Here is an 8,146-nt window from a genome sequence, read left to right as displayed (position 1 = left end):
TCACTGTTTAAAAAAAAAAAACGGGAGAGAAATGCAATGACTCAATTGCTGGGAACTTATAAGCTAACTAACTCCATCACAAACGGGCCCTTTCTAGTCGCAGTTTGTGGAGGAATGAAAGAAGCAATTGTCTGGAAAGAGAGGACTATGGGATCCATGCTGACTTGGGGGTCAAGGGTCATGGCATGCAAAGGTCCCTTTCTCTTTGGCACGGCTCCCTCTGTATAACATAGTTTGGCAGCTATCTCCTTGCACTTCGGCTACCTGCCAGTGCAGCTGGTACTGTGTGTCTGGTGCCCGACAACAAAGCGTCACTCGGCTACCAGCAGCTCTACATGGGGCCGCTTTTCTCAGATGACAAAGAAAGATGGGCTATACATTCGACCATCGGCGCCCATTCAAAGGACTCTTAAATTGCATTGCTACAAGTTATTGTTAATTATGTAGTAGTCACTGGAGCTGGGGCAGCTTTCCGGGGAGCAGAGGGTGACTATATGCTAGGAGGGGAGGGTGGGGGAGGAGGCAGTCATGGAAAGGGATTGCAATGAACAAGGACTAACGATGGGGAGAGGGGAGGAAGAAAAAAAAAAAAAAAAAAACACCTGGCCTGCCACGGAAAGCCAAGTGGCATATCTAGGGTGAGCCCTTGGCTCTGAAGATGGCCTCTGAAGGCTGGTAATGTGACTGATGATGAAGGAATCAATGCGCTCAAAGTCTCCCTAATCTATGCAGCTTGGAAATTGTCCTGCGCACCCTCCATTCATAAGGCGGCTTCGGAGCTTTCCAGCATTTTCATTTTTTTTTAAAGAATAATTTTAAGCAATTTATCACTTGGCTGTAATGCATTCGCTCTGGGCTGAAGTCAGTAAGTCCTGCAGCGTGGAGATAAGGCCTGTTGGAAGGTTGGGGAAAGAAGACCCAGGGTTGCCCATTGACAAATAGCCAGGAAATTAAAATTAAAGAGCGGTGTTTACCCCCATTTGGCCAGCTGGGATAGAACTATATGGCTCAGTGGGTGTTGTTCCTGTGTTGCGAGAGTGGATTCTTTGAGATGGTTTTATTAAAAGAGTCCAGTTCCTTTGACTGTTTAGAAATGACATTGTTGTGTCCCTGTGCCCCCATACGGGTAGCAGCCTCTGGCCTATTTCTGCTAGATTCCTTTATGCCATTTGAAGTCAGTATTTGTTTTATTGTTGCTGTTCACTCTCCACATCCCCTCACCCCCGGCGTGTGTCTCTCTGAGTGAGTGAGGTTTCCAGCTCCACTAATTCCCTTCCTGGTCCCTTCACAAGGAATGAAAAAATACAAGCATTCCAGAGAGGGCTCTTCATGAGCTTGAGGATCGTGTTCTGATTATTTTGAGATTCCGGCCATTGGGAGAAGATGACTCCGTTCTCAGAACATCTGGCAACTTTTTCCTTCTCTACACTGAACTCTAACAGAAAGAGGATCCCAGTACGATGTCGTTTCACTGCAAAACACAGCAGCGCTACTTTTTGCTCCTCCCATCCCCACCCCTATGTTCCTCCAGGCTGCTACCCGATTTCTCTGCACACCCCAGCCCCTCCTGCCAATCCTCTTCCGATTAAAAGAGAATCCGAAGGAGCTAGGGCACAATGGGGGACAAATGAAAGTCTACAGTCTTTAGTTTCTTTCCTTCTTGGGGCTAATTTTCTGCTTCTTGGTTGTTCTGATCTCAGCTATTTGCAATAGTTATATATAATTTAACATTATACAAAAGTATTGTCATATCAAACATAGTGAAATGGATTCCAAAAACACCATCTGGTATTTGGGAATGCACTGTGAGTTGGGAACGTGAGAAGAGATATTCTTTGCCACTTTGCTTGGGACCCAGCCATTAGCAGTGTAATTGCCAAGAGAAGGTGACAGGCGCCCGGCTTAAAACAAGTGGGTTCCTCCCCCCTTCGCCTATTAACTCTTGTGAGTCCTAAACCTTGTTAAAAGGGACTCCGAGGATCAAGCAATTTAGAGAAGGAAGAAAGAGAGAGGGAGGGAAGGAAGGAGGGAAGAAAGGAAAGAGAGAGAGAGAGAGAGAGAGAGAGAGAGAGAGAGAGAGAGAGAGAGAGAGGGAGGGAGACAGAGAGAGGGAGGGAACATGCAGAGATGAATTAAGAGAGAGAGGAAAGGGAGGTCTGGAGACTGGGGTAATTGTGCTTTCAAATTATTTGGGTTTTCAGTAGATTTGCATGTTGAGCGTTTTAGTCCAAAGCCCGTTTCAAAATCCTCATTAGTTTCCTCTAATCCACCTAAAATTATGGAGGCCTAGATTGTGAAGGTCGTCTGTGATGAAGGCCTATGTTATGAAGGTTATCTGTGCTATTCAAACCTATCACAGGGTTAGTATCTACTTCTCTGTATGAAACAGAGAATTTGTATCAAATTGTCTCCTGGAACCCCTGTTTGGAAGATGGCCACACAAAGGAAACAAAGAAAGGAGGACTGTCCACATTTACAAACTTGTCACTGGTTCGTCCAGTGGGAGCTAAGGAGAGTCAGGAAGAAATAAGAAACAAAAATAAATTGACCGACCCCATGCCAAGGCGAATGTGCTGTACTACTGGGCAGAAACCAGGAAGGACTTCTCAGCAGCAGATAAAAATAAAGAACCAGCAAGAGGGGGGCACAAACGTGCAGGCTCTCCTCCCCTAGCTCTGCTCAGCCTGGCATTCACAACCAGGGTCCAGGTCTGTTTCAGGCGACAAAAAAAGAGTTCACAGACATTTTTTCCCAGCCGGGTGTCAGAAGTTAGGATGTGCAACCCAGACCTGCCATTCCATCACACGGAGTCAAATGATACCGAGTGAGTGGGTGAACGCTTGCCAAGGAAGAACAGGGAAAGCTAACTCCCTCCGCCGAGCTCCTGTTTTTAAATATTTATATCTCTGGCAGACTTTTTTGGGGTAGAGGAAACTGAAGGCTCTTTTGCTATCTGTCATTTCACCCAGGCAGGGGGAAGAGTTGTACAACTTGATTTTCCTCGAGTTTGGCACCAAGGATAGGCCATGGCGTTTCTTGAGGGTGGTGAATTTTGTTTTGTTGGAAAAAATGGCCCGGACCAAGGATTTTTACAGGAGCCAGCAGCCGCTTTCCATGCTGGCTTGGGGCAGGGCCAAGGTCCCATTAGCACTGCTGTTACAGCTCTAGCCTCCCTTCCTTGCACTGGGCTGATACTGGCAGTGGTCATGGCCTGGTAGAAAACCTACTGGGGAAACACTGGTAGCCTGGAGTGCAGGGAAGTCTATAGCGCCAGGAACTGGACATCAGGCTCATCCCTCTGGCCACCGGCACAAATTCTCTTGTATTCATCAGTTTGCTGCTGCCCACCCCTAGTCCTGAGGGCCTTCCTTCCTTCCCTGCTTCTCCCTCTTCTACGTTCTGGGGCCTGAAATACAACATTAGCCTTCTAGCAATGAAGCAACACCAGCATATATACATGACAGTGGTTCAGAGGCTAAAACCGAAAGTCAATAAACTTGTCTCATTACAGTGGCTCTGCCTCTGACTGCCTGTGGGGACCACTGGTAACCATGTGGCCTTTTCCATAGCACAAGAGGGAGCTCGTTTCCCAAAAGGATATTTGTGGTCTGCGACAGTTTATGAGGGATCTGAGGCTGCCACCTCATGAACACTCATTATTTATGTTACCTTTTGTCTTGCATAACAGGATACATGAGAAAATAACTCAAGGGAGGAAAGATTGATTCGGGTTCTACGCATCCTGGGCCTGTAGCAGGGCAGGATTATCACAGGATGCTGGCAGCATGCATGAAGGAGAAGGCTGCTCATCTCACTGGGGCAGGAAGTGGAGAAAGACAGGAAGGGACCCAGGGACAAGATATCCTTCAAAGGCATGTCCCTAGCAACCTACATCTTCCTCCTAAGCCCCTGGTCCTAACAGCCTCTTGAGCTAGCCAGTTGCTCATGGGTGAATCTATTGCTAAACTTTGTACGTTCATGATCCAGTCACTTCTCAATTCAGTCACCATTAGCTGAAGACAACCCTTTTTTGTGGGGCATTCATTCATATCTAAGCCACAACAATAGGGCATGATTTTACCATCATCAACACAGGCATATGGCTATATCTTTAAGCCTTTTCAGTACCAAGTATTATCTTGATTACTAAAGATATGGAAATCAGTATGACAGAATCTCCCTTCTGGAAGTTCGCCATTGGGAGAAACTGAAAAAGCAACCACAAGACAGCTACATACAACTCAATTCAATTCAAATTTCTTTTCATTTTTATTTATCTAATTTATTTATTTATTTATTTACTTATTTACTTTGGCTTGATGTTTTGAAACAGGGTTTCTATGTGTAACAGTCCTGGCTGTTCTGGAACTAAATTTGTAGACGAGGATGGTCTTGAACTCACAGATATTTGCCTGCCTCTGCCTCCCAAGTGCTGGGCTTAAAGGCGTGTGCCACCATGCCAAGCTAATTTTTTGCTTTCTAAATTTTTTTTCTTCTGTCATTTATCAGTAAACCCAAAGCTGTAATGATAATAGCTATTAAATTGACTTTTGGAAGAGCCAGGCCTTTAATTGGACTTTTATACACCGTGCTTAGTGTAAGTGTAGGGTCATAGAACAAAAGCCAGGGAATAAGTAGCAATTGCCTTGCATAGGAATATAAGATCCCTACTATGTCTGAGTCACTGAAAAACAGAAAATTCTTGCTTTTGTTTCCTTTGGACAAGTGAATCTGATCTGGGATGCTAAAAGTCTGCTCTGATCCTGAAAGAGGTGAGCACATGAGATGTTAGGTCAGAGGTGGGAGCCACTGAGGACACACATGGTCCTTTGGCCTAACACTCGTCCACCATTTATATACTTTGAAGCTCTAATAGACAAAGATAATTAAAGAAAATTCTTCCTTTAAGTCAATTTAAGTTAAATTATGCATGCGGTTTAGCGTGCTGAATGATTAAAATTAAAAAAAAAAAAAATGCCCGCAGCTGCAAGGACCCAGCACTGACAGGGAACAAAAAGGAATGAAGCAGGTTAATGACTAACCATGACATGCAGGCCTGAGTAAAGAACATTAAGGAGGTGGCGTTCCTAAACTCCATTCCTTCCAGCAGGGTTTGACAGGAAGAGACCCTTGGGAGCATGACACACAGGTGACAGTGAGCATGCAGAAGGAAGGGTTGTAGGTATGCTATCATGACTTATTAGCTATGTCCCTTAAAACAGACCCAAGGAAAGTGAGTGTGGCCATGCACTTGGACTTGGGAGGACTGAGTGAAGAGGGTTGATGTCAAAGACAGTGGTGTTTTGCCAAATATTATGAACAAAATTGTTGCTTAACAAATATTCTTCAATATTAACACCAATTGATGGCACTTAAAAAGTATTACCGATTGGGAAACAACTCTCAGTGCTGAGTGCATGAGGGGGAATCAACCATTTCAATTTTTCTGTTGGCTCCCAACAAAACACTTAATAAGCAGATATTCTGCACCAGTGTAAGAACTGAAAATACAAAAAAATGAGCAAGAGCAAGACATCATCTGGTCTGTCAATCTAAAAGACAGGGAAAAAAAAAAAAAAAAACAAGAAAACAGAGATAAATTCTCCAAAGAATTACAGTTTTTATTTGGAAAAGGGAAAACTACATTGTAATAGGGGAGACAGAACCTTCGTGCCTTGAGGTTGCAGTGACTGGAAGCCGTGGGGATATCAGCATTGGAAGCGAAAGGAAGTTTTTAAAGGCAAAATAAGAACTCAACAGATATTGTAAAACAGTTGCCATTGGCAACTGATTAACCCAAGTCTGGGGTTGAATAGAAAGTTCCTGGCTAGATGTCCCTGTCAGAGTGGCCTTTATAAAAGTTTGGGGACACTCTGAAAGGTTGTGGCTCTGGAAGAATCTTTTGTGATCATTCCTGTAAGGCATACATACAAAAGAGCATGTCCTTCACCCGCTGAAGTTACATCTTTTATTTGAGGTTGACACATGTGATTCCCTTTCAAATGACAACTTTCACATTCTTTCACTGTGCTTTTGAGCAGTGATCCAGGAGCAGAGGCTACCATGTGAAGTAATAATTCACAATAGATCAAAATAGTGAAGTAGGGTGCTATTACCAAACCCTGGAAGCCCAGTGCATAACGGAGCATGAAGAGAAAGCAGAAAACTTAAGTTCAAGAGTGGAAGCACACTCGTCCTTAAATGCAAAGTTCTGAACAATGTCGCTTGTCATTTTCCTACTACTTGTTACAGCCACCACTCTGAGGTAAAGTCAGCCCAGAGGGAAGCATAGACTTTGTTGGAGCTGTAAGAACACCTTAAGTAGCATCTTGTACACTTGTTTTTAGCTATTACGGAATAAATGTATGTATTGTAGTTTTACTGATAAAAATAAATGTTAGAACTAATAATATTTTTGCAAGTTCAAAGGTGACCAGAAATTAATTTATTCTGAATAACTGTAGCATTTCATGTTGGGTGACAGATGATGTTCCTTTGTGTTGTTTCGTTTCAATATTTTTTTTAATTCCCACCCTCACACAAATTCTGATTGCGTTGATAAAGAGTATAGGTGGTGGCCTCTGTGAACTTTCTCTTTGATTAGTGTTAGGCAGCCTGACCTGCAATCTCAATATATTCTTCATTTACTATAGGCCAGAACTCTGAAGGCTCGAGAATAAGATATTTCTATTTCATAGGTGAACCAATTATTATGCTAGCTCGATGTGCTTCTTGGTGATATACAGACAGATAGACAATTATGATCTGACACACAAGTAGTTCAAAACTTAGACAAAGCTGTCCATAATAAGGATGCATGGTTTCCAGTTTGGCACAAGCTCACGGGTGTCACAGCTGGACTGTTGCAGCATAGCAGGTTAGGCAAGCAACTGATAGCAAATTCACTTGATTATTTATATGAGGGCCTATGGATCACGTGTACAACTTCAGCTTCAAAGTCTGCAGTCTACAAAGACCATCATGTAGACCTGCACTAGATAATGGCCTGCTAAAAGAAATGTAAAACATGGGTGCAAATATAAGTTGTTACTTTTTATCATTGAAAAAATGTGTGTGGACTATGGGATTATTGGCCCTTTGTGGTCTACCGGTCTTTCATATATTAAAAATTTGATGAAATTTATGTTTTAATAAAAATTTTAATCCTGAGCAAGCTCTGATAGCCCTGCCATATGTGTCAAACCTAAAAGAAAAAAGAAAAAGAAAACAAGACTTTTAAGTCTTTGCTAACAGTCTAAAGATAAAGCCAGGCCACGTGTCTGTACATATAACTTCTTCAGACTTCTCTGAGTATAAACAGACATTTCCAGTTGCTAAATATAGAAAGCATGGGTCAAATAGGCTTACTGAACACTATCGAATACTGCATTGGAATGCTTCCCAGCTTTCTACTTGCCATCAAACCTACTCTCTGTCTCTTACAGAGAACAAGACTCTAGAATAAAGGGCAGAGAAGTTGCCCCAGTACCAGTCAGATGAATATGTCAAAATTAAGCGAGCTGGCAGAAATATACCTGAATGTATTGACAACAGAGAATGGGAACAAGTCAAAGAATAGATATTGGTGCCCAGTGTTGTTGATTAGATCAATAAGATAAGAAACAAATGGCTTTTGGAAGTTTCTGGTCCATAATGTCATGGAGCAGAAACTGATATGTAATTAATTTTTCTGTACTGAGATTGCTCCTAATGGTTCCTTTAAGAATCCCAAAACCAACATGAAAAGAACAGCGTAGGTGGCTACCAGAAGTTCTGGTCCCAATGCAGTCTTTACAGCAAGAAAGTTAACACTTCCTTTTTGTTTAAATAAAACAATGAAAACTTCCCCTAGGGTCTACAGCCTCTTATCATTGAGAAGTTCAACTATAGACTTATCTTGCATTAAGGCTGATCCAGAATTCATAGTGATCTAGGATCTCCATGCTGCCTTCCTTAGGCGCCTCCTGAGTAACTTCACTACTGCTGTCTAAGAAACATCTCAGCTTTCCCAGCAAAGCTCCAAGATTCATTCCATTTGGGTTTGTCCAGATGCTACGGTCTATTCTTAAAACAAAACTGTGGCCAGGAAATGGAAGAAACTGGCTGATGTAACCCAACCATTTGTTCCACAACTGGAGTGGAACCT

The sequence above is a fragment of the Alexandromys fortis genome, unplaced genomic scaffold (assembly GCF_014885135.2).
Source record: "Alexandromys fortis isolate MF-2015 unplaced genomic scaffold, M_Fortis_MF-2015_v1.1 scaffold_13, whole genome shotgun sequence".
Lineage (NCBI taxonomy): Eukaryota > Metazoa > Chordata > Mammalia > Rodentia > Cricetidae > Alexandromys > Alexandromys fortis.
The sequence above is the reverse complement of the archived record's forward strand: the minus strand, read 5'-3'. Positions refer to the sequence as shown.